This window comes from Onychomys torridus, chromosome 15, assembly GCF_903995425.1.
Source record: "Onychomys torridus chromosome 15, mOncTor1.1, whole genome shotgun sequence".
In the NCBI taxonomy this organism is placed as follows: Eukaryota; Metazoa; Chordata; class Mammalia; order Rodentia; family Cricetidae; genus Onychomys; species Onychomys torridus.
This window is the reverse complement of record NC_050457.1, coordinates 22,170,983-22,182,574: the sequence shown is the minus strand read 5'-3', so window position 1 is coordinate 22,182,574 and position 11,592 is coordinate 22,170,983. Positions and strand designations below refer to the sequence as shown.

At 47.3% G+C, this 11,592-nt stretch overlaps 1 long non-coding RNA gene across 1 annotated transcript; it reads left to right on the top strand.

The window, feature by feature from the left end:
- Positions 1-2,206: 2,206 nt before the first annotated feature.
- LOC118596201 lies at positions 2,207-3,055 on the top strand. The gene is made up of 2 exons (XR_004946671.1): positions 2,207-2,247; positions 2,575-3,055. It is a non-coding gene; the product is annotated as an uncharacterized LOC118596201 (long non-coding RNA).
- Positions 3,056-11,592: the final 8,537 nt, after the last annotated feature.

Here is an 11,592-nt window from a genome sequence, read left to right as displayed (position 1 = left end):
AGTTTTCATGTGTCCCGCCTGGCTGGCGGCTGGGACAAATCTCTCCCACTTGCATTCCCCCACGTAAACACACAGAGGCTTAAATTAATTATAACTGCTTGGCCATTTGCTCAGGCTTATTACTGACTAGCTTTTACACTTAAGTTAATCCACAGTTCTTATCTATGTTTAGCCATGTGGCTTGGTACCTTTTCTCAGTTCTGCCTTGTCATCTTGCTTCCTCTGTGTCTGGCTGGTGACTCCTGACTCAGCCCACCTCTTCCCAGAATTCTTCTCTTCTGCTTGCCCTGCCTAAAATTCCTGCCTGGCTACTGGCCAATCAGCATTTTATTTATCAACCAATCAGAGTAACATATATTCACAGTATATAGAACATCCCTCATAGCCTAATCCCTCAGAGCATCCATTGCTCCTCTACAAAAGGGGCATTAATCCATGGCCTCTGTTGTAGCAAACAGATCATAGGCTCAAAGTGGTGACTAGATCCTAGGCCAGTGGTTTTCAACCTTCCTAATGCTGAGATCCTTTATTACAGTTCCGCATGTCGTGGTGACCACCAACTATAACTTAAACAAAAAAAAAAAAAAAAAAAAAAAAAAAATTTGCAAAGCATTCAAAATAAAAAATGGCCCATGGAAGAATTTTGTTATTTCTTTTTTCTTCTTGCAGAAATTGTTCTCAAACAAATAGTTATCCTTTAAAAGGCAAATGACACTTGATCTATTACCAGCATTAAGAAAGTTTCAATAGATGGACCAACTCACTCCCATTAGGAGCTGATTCAAGACTTAGAAACTTGCACTAGGGCTTGAGATAGAGGGTGGCAGGGATTTAAAATCCCTGCCATCTGCCTAGCCTGACTTCCCTCCCAAGGCTGGACTTACTCATGGCTAATGGTCATCAGTGATGCCAAGTGGTATAAGGGATAGAGTCCAGAAAGCAAGGGTGTGCAAGGTCATCTCCCTGAGCCACTGACTGCCCTACGATAGAACTAAGTCACGCAAGCCAAAAAGAAGACTAACCATCATTTACTGAACTCCTTAAAGGTTCCACTGGACTGAGAACTTTCAGAGACAAAAACCAGTTTCTTTGGGTCCCTCTGACTACCAAAATGCCAGCACTCAAAAACACTTCCTGCATGTGAGATGGGGGTCATACCTCCATGCCCATGCAGCAGGGTGTTGATGACAATCAAATAATGTCACTTCCATGAAACCTCGTTGGGAGTGTAAAATAGCAAGCAAGTCTGAAGAGTTAATATCTACTTATTTCAGGTCTGGGAAGGAAGAAGGAAAAATAAACAGTAGAAAAGATGAAAGGGGCCTGGGGCAGGGCAGGCTGTGGGTTTGGAGGCAATCTGAAGCCACTCTGAGATGAAGAAAGGAGATTTTAACTGCTTTGGGAATGCAAGGGCCACCTCCTACATACCTCCCACACAGCTTAGCAGTCCTCAAGACCAATTTGGACGCTTCCACCAGCCTGGGGGCTGGAGAATATCCTGCGCCATAAGTTACAGCATGAGATGGCATCAAATAGTCACCCAAATGCTGTGCTTGATAGCTTGGTGTGCAAGAGGCCCACAAGCCAATCAAGCAACTTTAAAAATAAACAACTTAGGATATTTTCATTTTGTAAAATAACAAGAGCAAAAAGAAACTAAAAGAAGACAGGCCAATTAATCAACAGTAGAACTTTATCAGGAGCCAGCCTCATCATCTTCTTTATACTGGTGCACATTCATCAATACGACCTTCAGTGAATTCATGTTGATTGTTAGAAGCAGCTATATGTGTGAACATAGTCTTTTCTCCCCTGTTGAGTCTAGCAACAAAGTCAGATCTAAATAAGTTGTTTTGGGCATCAAGTCTCCAGGAACCGAATAAGACTGAGTCATGAAGAAGTAGGGGAGATGTTCCATCCAAGTCCCAGTTGCCAAAATGAAACCTGCCATTCAGCTGCAGGGCTAGATTGGCCCCTTTCTCCTTCTACTGTGAACACAGATGCCTGGTTCTCATCAGGCTCTGTCAGTGAGTCCTGAGACACACCACCATCCTCCTCTTCTATGTGGTGGTGGTTAGGCTCTGATGGCCAGGGCACTTAAAGAGCTGGGTACATTCACCTCCTCCTCATTCTTTTCTTCTGGGTTCTGTTTCATTTCACTCCCTTTAAGTCCTTCCCAAGGAAAAGAGTGCAATGCGCACAGCCCTTTGGTGTTCTTGTTGACACTTCTGATTGCATGTTGGAAGTGTCCAGGGAGCTTTGGTCCTAGCTGCTTGAGTCAAGTGTCTGCTGATTGGAGGGTCCTGAGTCCTAAGCTGGCCGGGTTCCCTCTCCCTTCTAATCAAGAAGCCTGGCTGCAGAAGTCCCAGCTGGCATCAGAATAGCAGCCAACTTTTGGTTGACAGAAGACATCATTTTTAATCAGGGGAAAGCAGAAATGAACACAAAGGTCTCTTTTTCTCCTCACAAGGCTGAGTATCTGCCTGTGGGTTATGTCCATCTGTATTTGGCAGAGCCGATCTTGGAGAAGGCTGCCATTTGGGACCAAATTCGCAGCCTCCTGCCTTCTCCAAGGGCCAGCAGAGTACGTGTAGTGATCCAGGGGGTAGTAGCATGCCTCCCTCCAGGGCTCCCCAACAGACTGAGGGGGAACCCAATCTCAGCAGACTGTGGCCCACCAGGCTCCTGGGAGCCATAGGTCCCACATTTCCCCAGCCCCAGCCGCCTTTCAAAGGCCCTTTATTAAGCCACCAACTATTTGCTGTCGAGACATTTAGGATGAAATCATTGTGTTAAACAAATAAACGCAGCTTCATCCAGAGTTCTGGTCTGGGAGCAGAGTAAAACAATAATTTCTGTCTGCTCGCCACAAAAGCGGCTGGAAAGGCCCAAAGAAAAATATTATTTTTATTCCATTGTGTGAAATATTGTCCTGGAGGATCTGACGGCCTGAGCTTTTGAAGAGTTTGTGCTGGCAGGTTCCACGGGGGTCCCCGGGGTCGGCCCCCTGGGACTGTTTTCTGCATTAATAAAGTTAGCATGATGTGTGTTAAAAGGAACGTTCTGTTTGCTTTGTAAATAAGGGATGTCAAACAAGAAGCCGAAGCTTTACAGACACTGGGTGATGTGTTCTCGAAACGGGAGAGGGAGAGGTACCCTGGAAAAGCGGGCATCTCCCTGGCTCCCTGAATGGAGCCGGGGGCCTTGTTGAGAAAACAAATCAGTGTGTTTGAGTCCAAACCAGCCCATTTCCTCACTGATCCTGGTGGGAAACCTGCACACTTTGCCCCGAACCAGCAGGATACAGGCTTGGGAAGGAAAGTTCTCAAGTGTCTGTCAGCTGCGTGGTGGGGGAGAGCCTCACCCCCCCCTCCCCAGCCCCCTGCTTCCCAGAGAACTTTCTGGCTCATCAGGGTCCCTCAGCCTGGGCAAGCAGGAAGGGTGGAGGGCAAAGCTATGTCTTAGAGAATCATAATCTCTCTCTCTCTCTCTCTCTCTCTCTCTCTCTCTCTCTCTCTCTCTCTCTCCCTCCCTCCCTCCCTCCCTCCCTCTCTTCCGCCCTCCCCTCCCCCTCCTCCTCACTCTCTTTCCTTTTTTTTTTTCATTCTCCAGCATCTTTTCTGCAGCCTGGAGTTGGTTGAACATGTCAAATTCCTGTGGGGCCCAGGGGAGGCTGACACCGTGGGAGACACATCACCCTGGCCCAGTGATCCTGGCCTCCGTGGGGAGCCTCTGGGAGGGAGCAGGGCAGGATGTGCAGCGTCTCTGGCTCCAGTATTTGCTATTTTCACAGGTGCCTGGCCTTGCCGGCCCAGAGGCCCCTCCACCGTGCTGTGGCTATCCTGTTCAGTCCAATGTTTTTGAAGGCTCCCAGACCTCCCAGGGGGCTCGGCTCCCGCCGCTGCCTGTGTGCCTCACCCTGTTCCCTATCTGTCCTGGGTGGCCTCAGGCACCCTCCATTTCTACTCTGGAAATTCCCGGTCTTCTCAAAACTGCTCAGAACGTCATGTGGTTCTTTGAGGCTTGGGGGGTGGGATGGGGCGAGGGGTGTCACAGAGTCTGGAAACTGTCAGATCTGGACACAGAACTGGGGGCTGGTACCAACAGACTTACCTGGAGGGTTCCTCCACTCACTCACTCTCCAGGCAGTTTCTGCTTTGGGAGAATGCTCACACTTTAAAACCAGGTGTCATTCGCCTTATTGTCAAGACAGGGTCTCCCAGTGAACATGGAGCTCATGGATTGGCTAGACTATCTGACCAAGGATCCACCTGTCTCTGATCCCCTTCCCCCAGGGGTGGAGGTCACAGACCCCTCGGTCCTTCAGCCCTTTTCGCTGGCTGCCAAGTATCCAAACCCAGGCTTCATGCTTGCCCAGCAGATACTCACCTCAGCCTGAGCCATCTCTCTAGCCATGTGCTGGGGGATGTCTTTCTGAGCACTGTGAGTATACGTTATTCCCATTGGTTAATAAATAAACTGCTTTGGCCTATGGCAAGGCAGCTTAGAGGCAGGTGGGAAATCAAAGGAGAGAGACAGGAAAGAGAAAGATGGAGTCTGGAGAGAACCAGCCTGTCACCCAAGTAGCAACATGCCAGCAGACTGGTAAAGCCACGGCCACGTGGCAAAACATAGATTAGTAGAAATGGGTTAATTTAAGATGAAAAAGCTAGCTAGCAAGAGGCCTGGCATAGGCCATACAATTTGTAAACAATATAAGCCTCTGTGTGTTTACTTGGGTTTGAGCAGCTGTGGGACAGTGGGTGAGAGATGTTTGTCTGGACCATGGTGGGAGGGGCAGACAGTGGGCAGGAACAGAGAAACCTTCTGACTATAGCCACTCAACACTCTCATACACATTGGTGACTACGGGGGCGGGGAGGGGGTGAGGGAAGTGTAGCATCATCACCAGTGGGCTGCAGACACTGCCTTGACTTCATTTCAGAGGAGTCACAGAGGCCCCTGAGGCCCCTGTCTGAGTCTCTGAAGGCTGCCATCACAAACTGGGTGACCTCAACAACTGACTTCCTCCTAGGTCCAGGAGCGCAATGTCCAGTCCCAGGCGGTTGGCATCCCTTGGCTTGTAGCCGCTTCTCTGTGTTCAGTCTTCACAGAGCCTTCTCATCTGTGTGCCTGCCCCCTCCTCCATCTGTGCTATCAATCTATGTCTCCTTCTTTGGGCACCTGTGAAAGTATTTAGGTTTCCCCTCTTCCTTAAATCACGCTTTTGCCATGTAATGTGGTGTTCACTATTGCACCATATATGGTATAGTCACAGATTCCTTCCATTAGCCTTATGGGAGCCCATGACAGGCTCTCTGTCCCTGTCAGAGTCAGGGTTACTTTATTTCCCATGGGCAATGCTGGCAGGCCATGGACTTCTGGCCTCCACACACATGCATACAAACGTGCCTGTGCACCTGCACACACACACACACACACACACACACACACACACACACACACACACACACACAAGTATAAAAGCCCAACATAAAGAGGCCCCATCTCTGGGAGCAGTCTGGACCGCAGGCTTTCTTCTGAGGTGGTCTTGCTTTGAACTTATGTGCACTGTTAGCAGTTAGCAGACTGGAGTTCAAGGCTCAGTGCTATTTTATTCCACCAGTGTTTCCTTATCTATGCACTGGGGATTATCACAGGACCTTGCTTACAAGGGTAAATAAAATAATGAATATGAAGCACTTAACTGGTTCCAGTTCACCGTCAGGTTGTCTACTGTAGATACCACAAGAAATGTCCCAGGCAGGGGGCCTTGAACTAGTAGAACTAGATTCTGAACACAGCAGAGTTGGACCTCTCCCATGATCCTCCCTGGCTTGCAGATGGTCAGTTTGTTGCTGTGACCTCACTTGGTCCCTTCTCTGTGTGCATTATCTTGGTCTCTGTTCCTCTCTTTATATGAATGGCAATGTAGCTGGGTGAGCATGACACCTTCTCAGCTTCATTTGCCCTGAATTTCTTCTTCAAAGGTCCTACCTCCAAATACAGACTCAGTGAGGATTAGGAGTCAACATGTAAAGTTCTAGGTAACATATGTCATCCTATAGCAAAGTTCACTGTCAGTTATCAGTGTTTTATTATTACAAACTATTAATGGGGCTGGGAGGTGGCTCAGTTGGCAAAAAGTTTGCTGTATAAACATGAGGACCCAAATTCTGTCCCCGACACCCACATATAAACCAGGCATGGCAGCCTGCCTCTGGTCTCAGTACTAAGGAGATGAAGCCAGAAGGATCCTTGGGGTTGATGGCCAGTCTAACAGAACCAGTGAGCATCCAATTCTAGTGAGAAGCCCTGTCTCAGAAGAGAAAGTGGAGAGCCATGGAGGAAACATTAGCTGTCGGCATCTGGCCTCCATATATGTGTGCACATGCATTCATGCATACATTTGTACACACACACTCTACTATAAAACTCCACACACCCATGCTACTTATTAGTTACAAATATGGGTTGCACTAGTTCTTCCTGAGGAGATGAACAAACATCTGGTCACCCCAGCCAGGGTGCCACCAGCAGACCAGAGGAAGGATTCCACACAAATCTCTTGTTAGCCAAGGTTGCAAGGGTTCCTTATAGATACATGGCTGAGGGATTGCTTCCTGGAGCATAGCTGAGTCAAAGGCAGAGGCATCACCAGAGGCCCACCCCAGCACTGGCAAGAACTAATGACAGCAGCACGCCTCGAGCTCCCTGCTCAACCTGCAGGCAGCTCCATTAGAGAGCGTATCCTCTGTTCCTGCGATCACTTACAACTTACGCAATTTGGAAAAGACCTTGTAACCTTCATGAGCTTCCTGGACCTTGTAACCTTAGTTAGCTCCCCACGTCTTAGGAACCCTTCTTCCCCCTCCAAGGAGAATGTTTCAGTTCAGAGGAAATAGCTACAGGACAGTAAGGAGTAAAAATGTGCAACAGATTCATTGGTAAGTCAACCCTTCCAGCCTAAAGGCTAGACTGCAGTCCAACAGCTGGATAAATGGACTGGACACTCCCTCATGGGATGTAGGGAACAAGTGGGTCACACTGGGAAATGGACCAAGACTGTAGAGGGTGACAGAATAAGTCCAGAGAGATGCATGGAACTTTGGAGTCACAGCCAAAGGCTTCCTCAGAGCCCAAGGTACCGTCTACAACTCAGCAGCCCCAGCTTGCCGTCCGCTGTCCCTCAGGACTGGTCTGTTTTAGTATAACTTACCTGGTTGAGTGGGATGAGCCCAAGGAAACCAGGAAAAGTTATAAAGACCCTAAGAACAGCCAGAAGTGAGAGTCTGTGTCATTTCAAGGGGTTCAAAGATTCCATGTTGTTTTTGTAAATACTCTGATTCACTCCATCCAGTATCAAGAGGAAAATGCTCCGCTCTTGAGCACATCCCCCAGCACACTGGATTGCTCACTTCCCCCCATTCTGTTGCCATATTTGGCAGGCAACAGCCATCTTAGAAGATCTTTTTTTTTTTAATTATTTTTAATTTTGTGTGTGTGAATGAGAGAGAGAGAGAGAGAGAGAGAGAGAGAGAGAGAGAGAGAGAGAGAGAATGCAGAAGTTCTCATGGAGGCTGGGAGCATCAAACCCATCTTGAACTGGAGTTACAGGTAGTGTGAGCCTCCTGACATGGATTCTGGGAACTAAAAGTTGTCCCCTGGAAGAGCAGTACGTGCTCTTAACAGCCAAGCCACCTACACAGCCCTGAAACATCTACGTTAAGCAGTGACTTTAATCTCCCCTTGGAGATTTCAACTGAGTGGTCCCAACTCCCAAATGCACACATGCTGCCAATGAGTCTCCCACCAAAGCCCCAAGTGTGCACCTGCGAATACCTGAAGTTGTGACTCCTGTGGACACTCTCACTACAGACTGCAGACCCTCAGCCACCCAGAGGAGACTTCAAGAACTTCACTGTGCTCCCTACATCCAAAATGCAGCTTCTCTGAGGCAGAGGGCACCCCACACCAGAAGGACACCCCATTCCTCTTAAGTGGTCTTGCTCTCTAACAGAACAAGCCAAGAAAGGAGGAGAAGGAAACAGCCTCAGACAGCTCAGGGATGCTGTGGGATGTCGTACTGTACGCTGTGATTGTAATATGTGTTGCTCTGATTGGTTGATAAATAAAATGCTGATTGGCCAGAAGCCAGGCAGGAAGTATAGGCAGGGTGAGCAGATGAGGAGAATTCTGGAAAGAGGAAGGGCTGAGTCAGGAGTTGCCAGCCAGACACAGAGGAAGCAAGATGACAAGGCAAAACTGAGAAAAGTTACCAAGGCATGTGATAAGAATTATGGGTTAATTTAAGTGTTAAGAGCTAGTCAGTAATAAGCCTGAGCTAATGGCCAAGCAGTTATAATTAATATAAGCTTCTGAGTGATTGTTTTATAAGTAGGCCATGTGATTGTGGGTGCTTGGCAGGACTGGAAAAACCTTCCAACTACACAGGGGTGTACCCACAACTTCCTTACCCCATCAGCTTCTCTCAGGGATTGCTTTGCATCATCTTGATCCATTAGCATGGAATGAGAAAGCCTCATCATGCCTGAGAAGAAAGTTCAAGACTATAAGCAGATAAAGCTTGACCATTAAGGTCATTGTGTGTCTCCACAGGGATGGCAGTTACCCTGCCCCAGCACCTTTCCAGAGCTTCACACTAGAAAGCAATGCAAATCCAAACCCACACCCAATGAAGCATGCCCTCTGTAGACAGTATGTAACCAGAGCAAGATCTACTCAAATCCCTGGACCTTCTTCTTCTTGAGTGTCTAATACCTGAACATCTTTCTTTGGCTGGTTAGCCTTCCTTATTTCCCTCTTGTACACGACCTCTATTTAGCTGATTGTCTTTCTACATAGACTTCAAAAGTGTAACCAAACAAGCAGGTATACTTCACCGGAAAGGAACTTAATGGTTTCTTTACTATGTGTCACATGGACTTACGGTGCCGGTGCCTGGTTTTCTTTACACCATGGTCTCTACCTATAGGATAACCAAAGCTCGACCTTCAGGGAGCAGACAGCTACCATGAGCATCTTCAGCTGGAGCTCCAGCAATGGATTGAATCTGGTCAGCTTAGATTCAGCATTCCCATGAAGGGGAGACATGGATTTCCCTGGGAAAGGGAAATAGAAAAGATATCCCCGGTAGACTGGGGGCCGGTGGTGATAGGAGCAGGAGGGATTGGGTTGGGGGGATGGATGGAGGGGAGAGTAATGAAAGAGATGTCTTGATGGCATTTTGGGTTCAGGTAGAAACCTGGTGCAAGGGAATCTCCCATGAGTCTACAAGGATGACCCCAGCTTAGAAACTGAGCAATAGTGGATATGTAGCCTGAACTGGCTTTCTCCTGTGATCAGATTGGCGACTAGCCCAGTTGTCATCAGAGAGCCTTCATCCAATTACTGATGGAAACCGATGCAGAGATCCACAGCCAAGCACCGGGCCGAGCTAGGGAAATCCTGTTGAATAAAAGGAGGAAGGAGTGTACCAGCCAGCGGGAGTCAAGGTCATTGATAAGCATTTTTAAAATATCCCAGGTCACTCCACTGATGCAATAAGCCAAATCAAACCCAATAACAGTCCAAATTTAATGATCCCCGGGTGATCTCAGGGGAAGAAAAGAAGTCACATAGCAAGTCTATGGCCCAGACTTTAAATACCCTGTAGGAGCAGTCTTGAGAAGCTCCCAGGAGGAGCCACTGCTTGGCGGGTTTTCTTTGGGCAGGGTTTGGAATGGGGCCCGAGCTGGAGATTGCCAACAGTCATCACAAGGGAACCCACAAAAACAACTAACCTGGGCTCATAGGAGCTCACGGACTCCAGACCGAGAGCTAGGGAGCAGGCATGGGACCCACCTAGGCCCTCTACACATGTGTGACAGTTGTGTAGCTTGATCCACTTGTGGGATTCCTAGTGGTGGGGGCAGACCTGTCCCTAACGGATGCTTTGGCTGGCTTCCAGGAACCTATTCCTCATACTGGGTTGCCTTGCCCAGCCTAAACTCAACTTGATATGCTATGTTTTGTTGACACCCATGGGAGCCCTGCCCCTTTCTGAACAGAAACAGAGAAGCAGTGGATTAGGGGGAAAAGGGGGGCAGGGGATGGAAGGGATGAAGGAAGGGGAAACTGCCGTCTGGATGTAAAATAAATGAATAAACTTAATAATAATAATAATAATAATAATAATAATAATAATAAAGGTTTTCTTTACTGAAAGCAACAGAGCAAAAGTAACCTCTCCTCTTCCCCCTGCCTCCTTCTTTTCCTATTTCTAACTTATTTTTAAATTAATGTATAGCAGATAATAAATTCACTATTGCACATTTATACGTATTTTCAATGTAGAAAACACGCAGTCACCAAACCATCAAAACATTCAACAGCTACATTATCCCCTCTACCAAAATAGTTCATACCTTTTCACAGTCAATTTTTTTCTCATCTCCAGGCTCTGATGACCTCTGCCTTTTGTAGACCATCCTATAAATAAAACCATTCCATCTGCAGTTCTTTGAAACCACTGAGCTTCACCCACGCTATTGGAATATCGGAAATTTGTTCTTTTTCATTTCCAAATGTAATTCCACTGTGTGGTTGTACCTAGCTTTGTTTAACTTCTTGCCAGTGAAAGAACATTTTCTCCCTTGGTTTGAGCAAAGCAGCTATAACATTCACATGTAGATGTTAGCACAGACATGCTTTCTTTCCCCTTGGGTAAGTATCATACGGCAAGACTGTGGCATCCAACAGTAAGTGTATGTTTGACTTTATCCAAAGTTGGTGAACTGTTTTCCAGAGTGGCCTGGCTATTTTGCATTCCCACCAGCAGTGGATGAGAGCTTGAATTACTCCTTATCCTTGCCAGCACTTGGCCTTGTCAGTTACAGTTTCTTTGAAAACACTGACAGACTTGTTATTTAGAAAGGAAGCCACACCAGCAAGGATGTGCAACTTATTTACTTTGTCTTTTGACTAAATACTTGGATCAGGATTTGACCTCAGAACCCTGGACAGTCCAGATCAGGTTTAGCCTCATGTTTTCACTGAACCCAGTTCCACTCCCTCTGCCCACGTCCATAGCCGCCAGAAAGGCCAACAGTCTAGGAAATATGGGAACTGAAACCAGAAATCCAACAGTCACTGGAGAAAGCAGACAGGCTTGGAGCTGCCTTAAAAACCTTTATTCCCCCAAAGATTGTCACTATTGGATGAGTTGGCAGCTTGCTGCAAAGCTCCATTCCAAGATTTGTCATTATTTGGTCCAAATCAGAGCTGTGTGCAAATGTCTTCCCCCAAGACATCCATGAAAACAATCGGCTACAATTATTTAATGTCATAGATGCCCAAAGCAGCAAGTCCAGTCTCAGCTAAGAGGTACACTAAGAATCTTTAAAAGCCACTTAGGAGATAGAGATAAGATAGCCAGGTGTTTAACATCAGTTTGGGCTCCGTGAGATCTTGTCACTTCCCACCAAACCAACCAAATAAACAAACTCAAAAAGAGAAATGCAGCCATTTCGTGGACGCCAGGGAACAAGGAGCATCTGCGGGAGCAGATCCCGAAGGGCGCGGGTGGGCCTG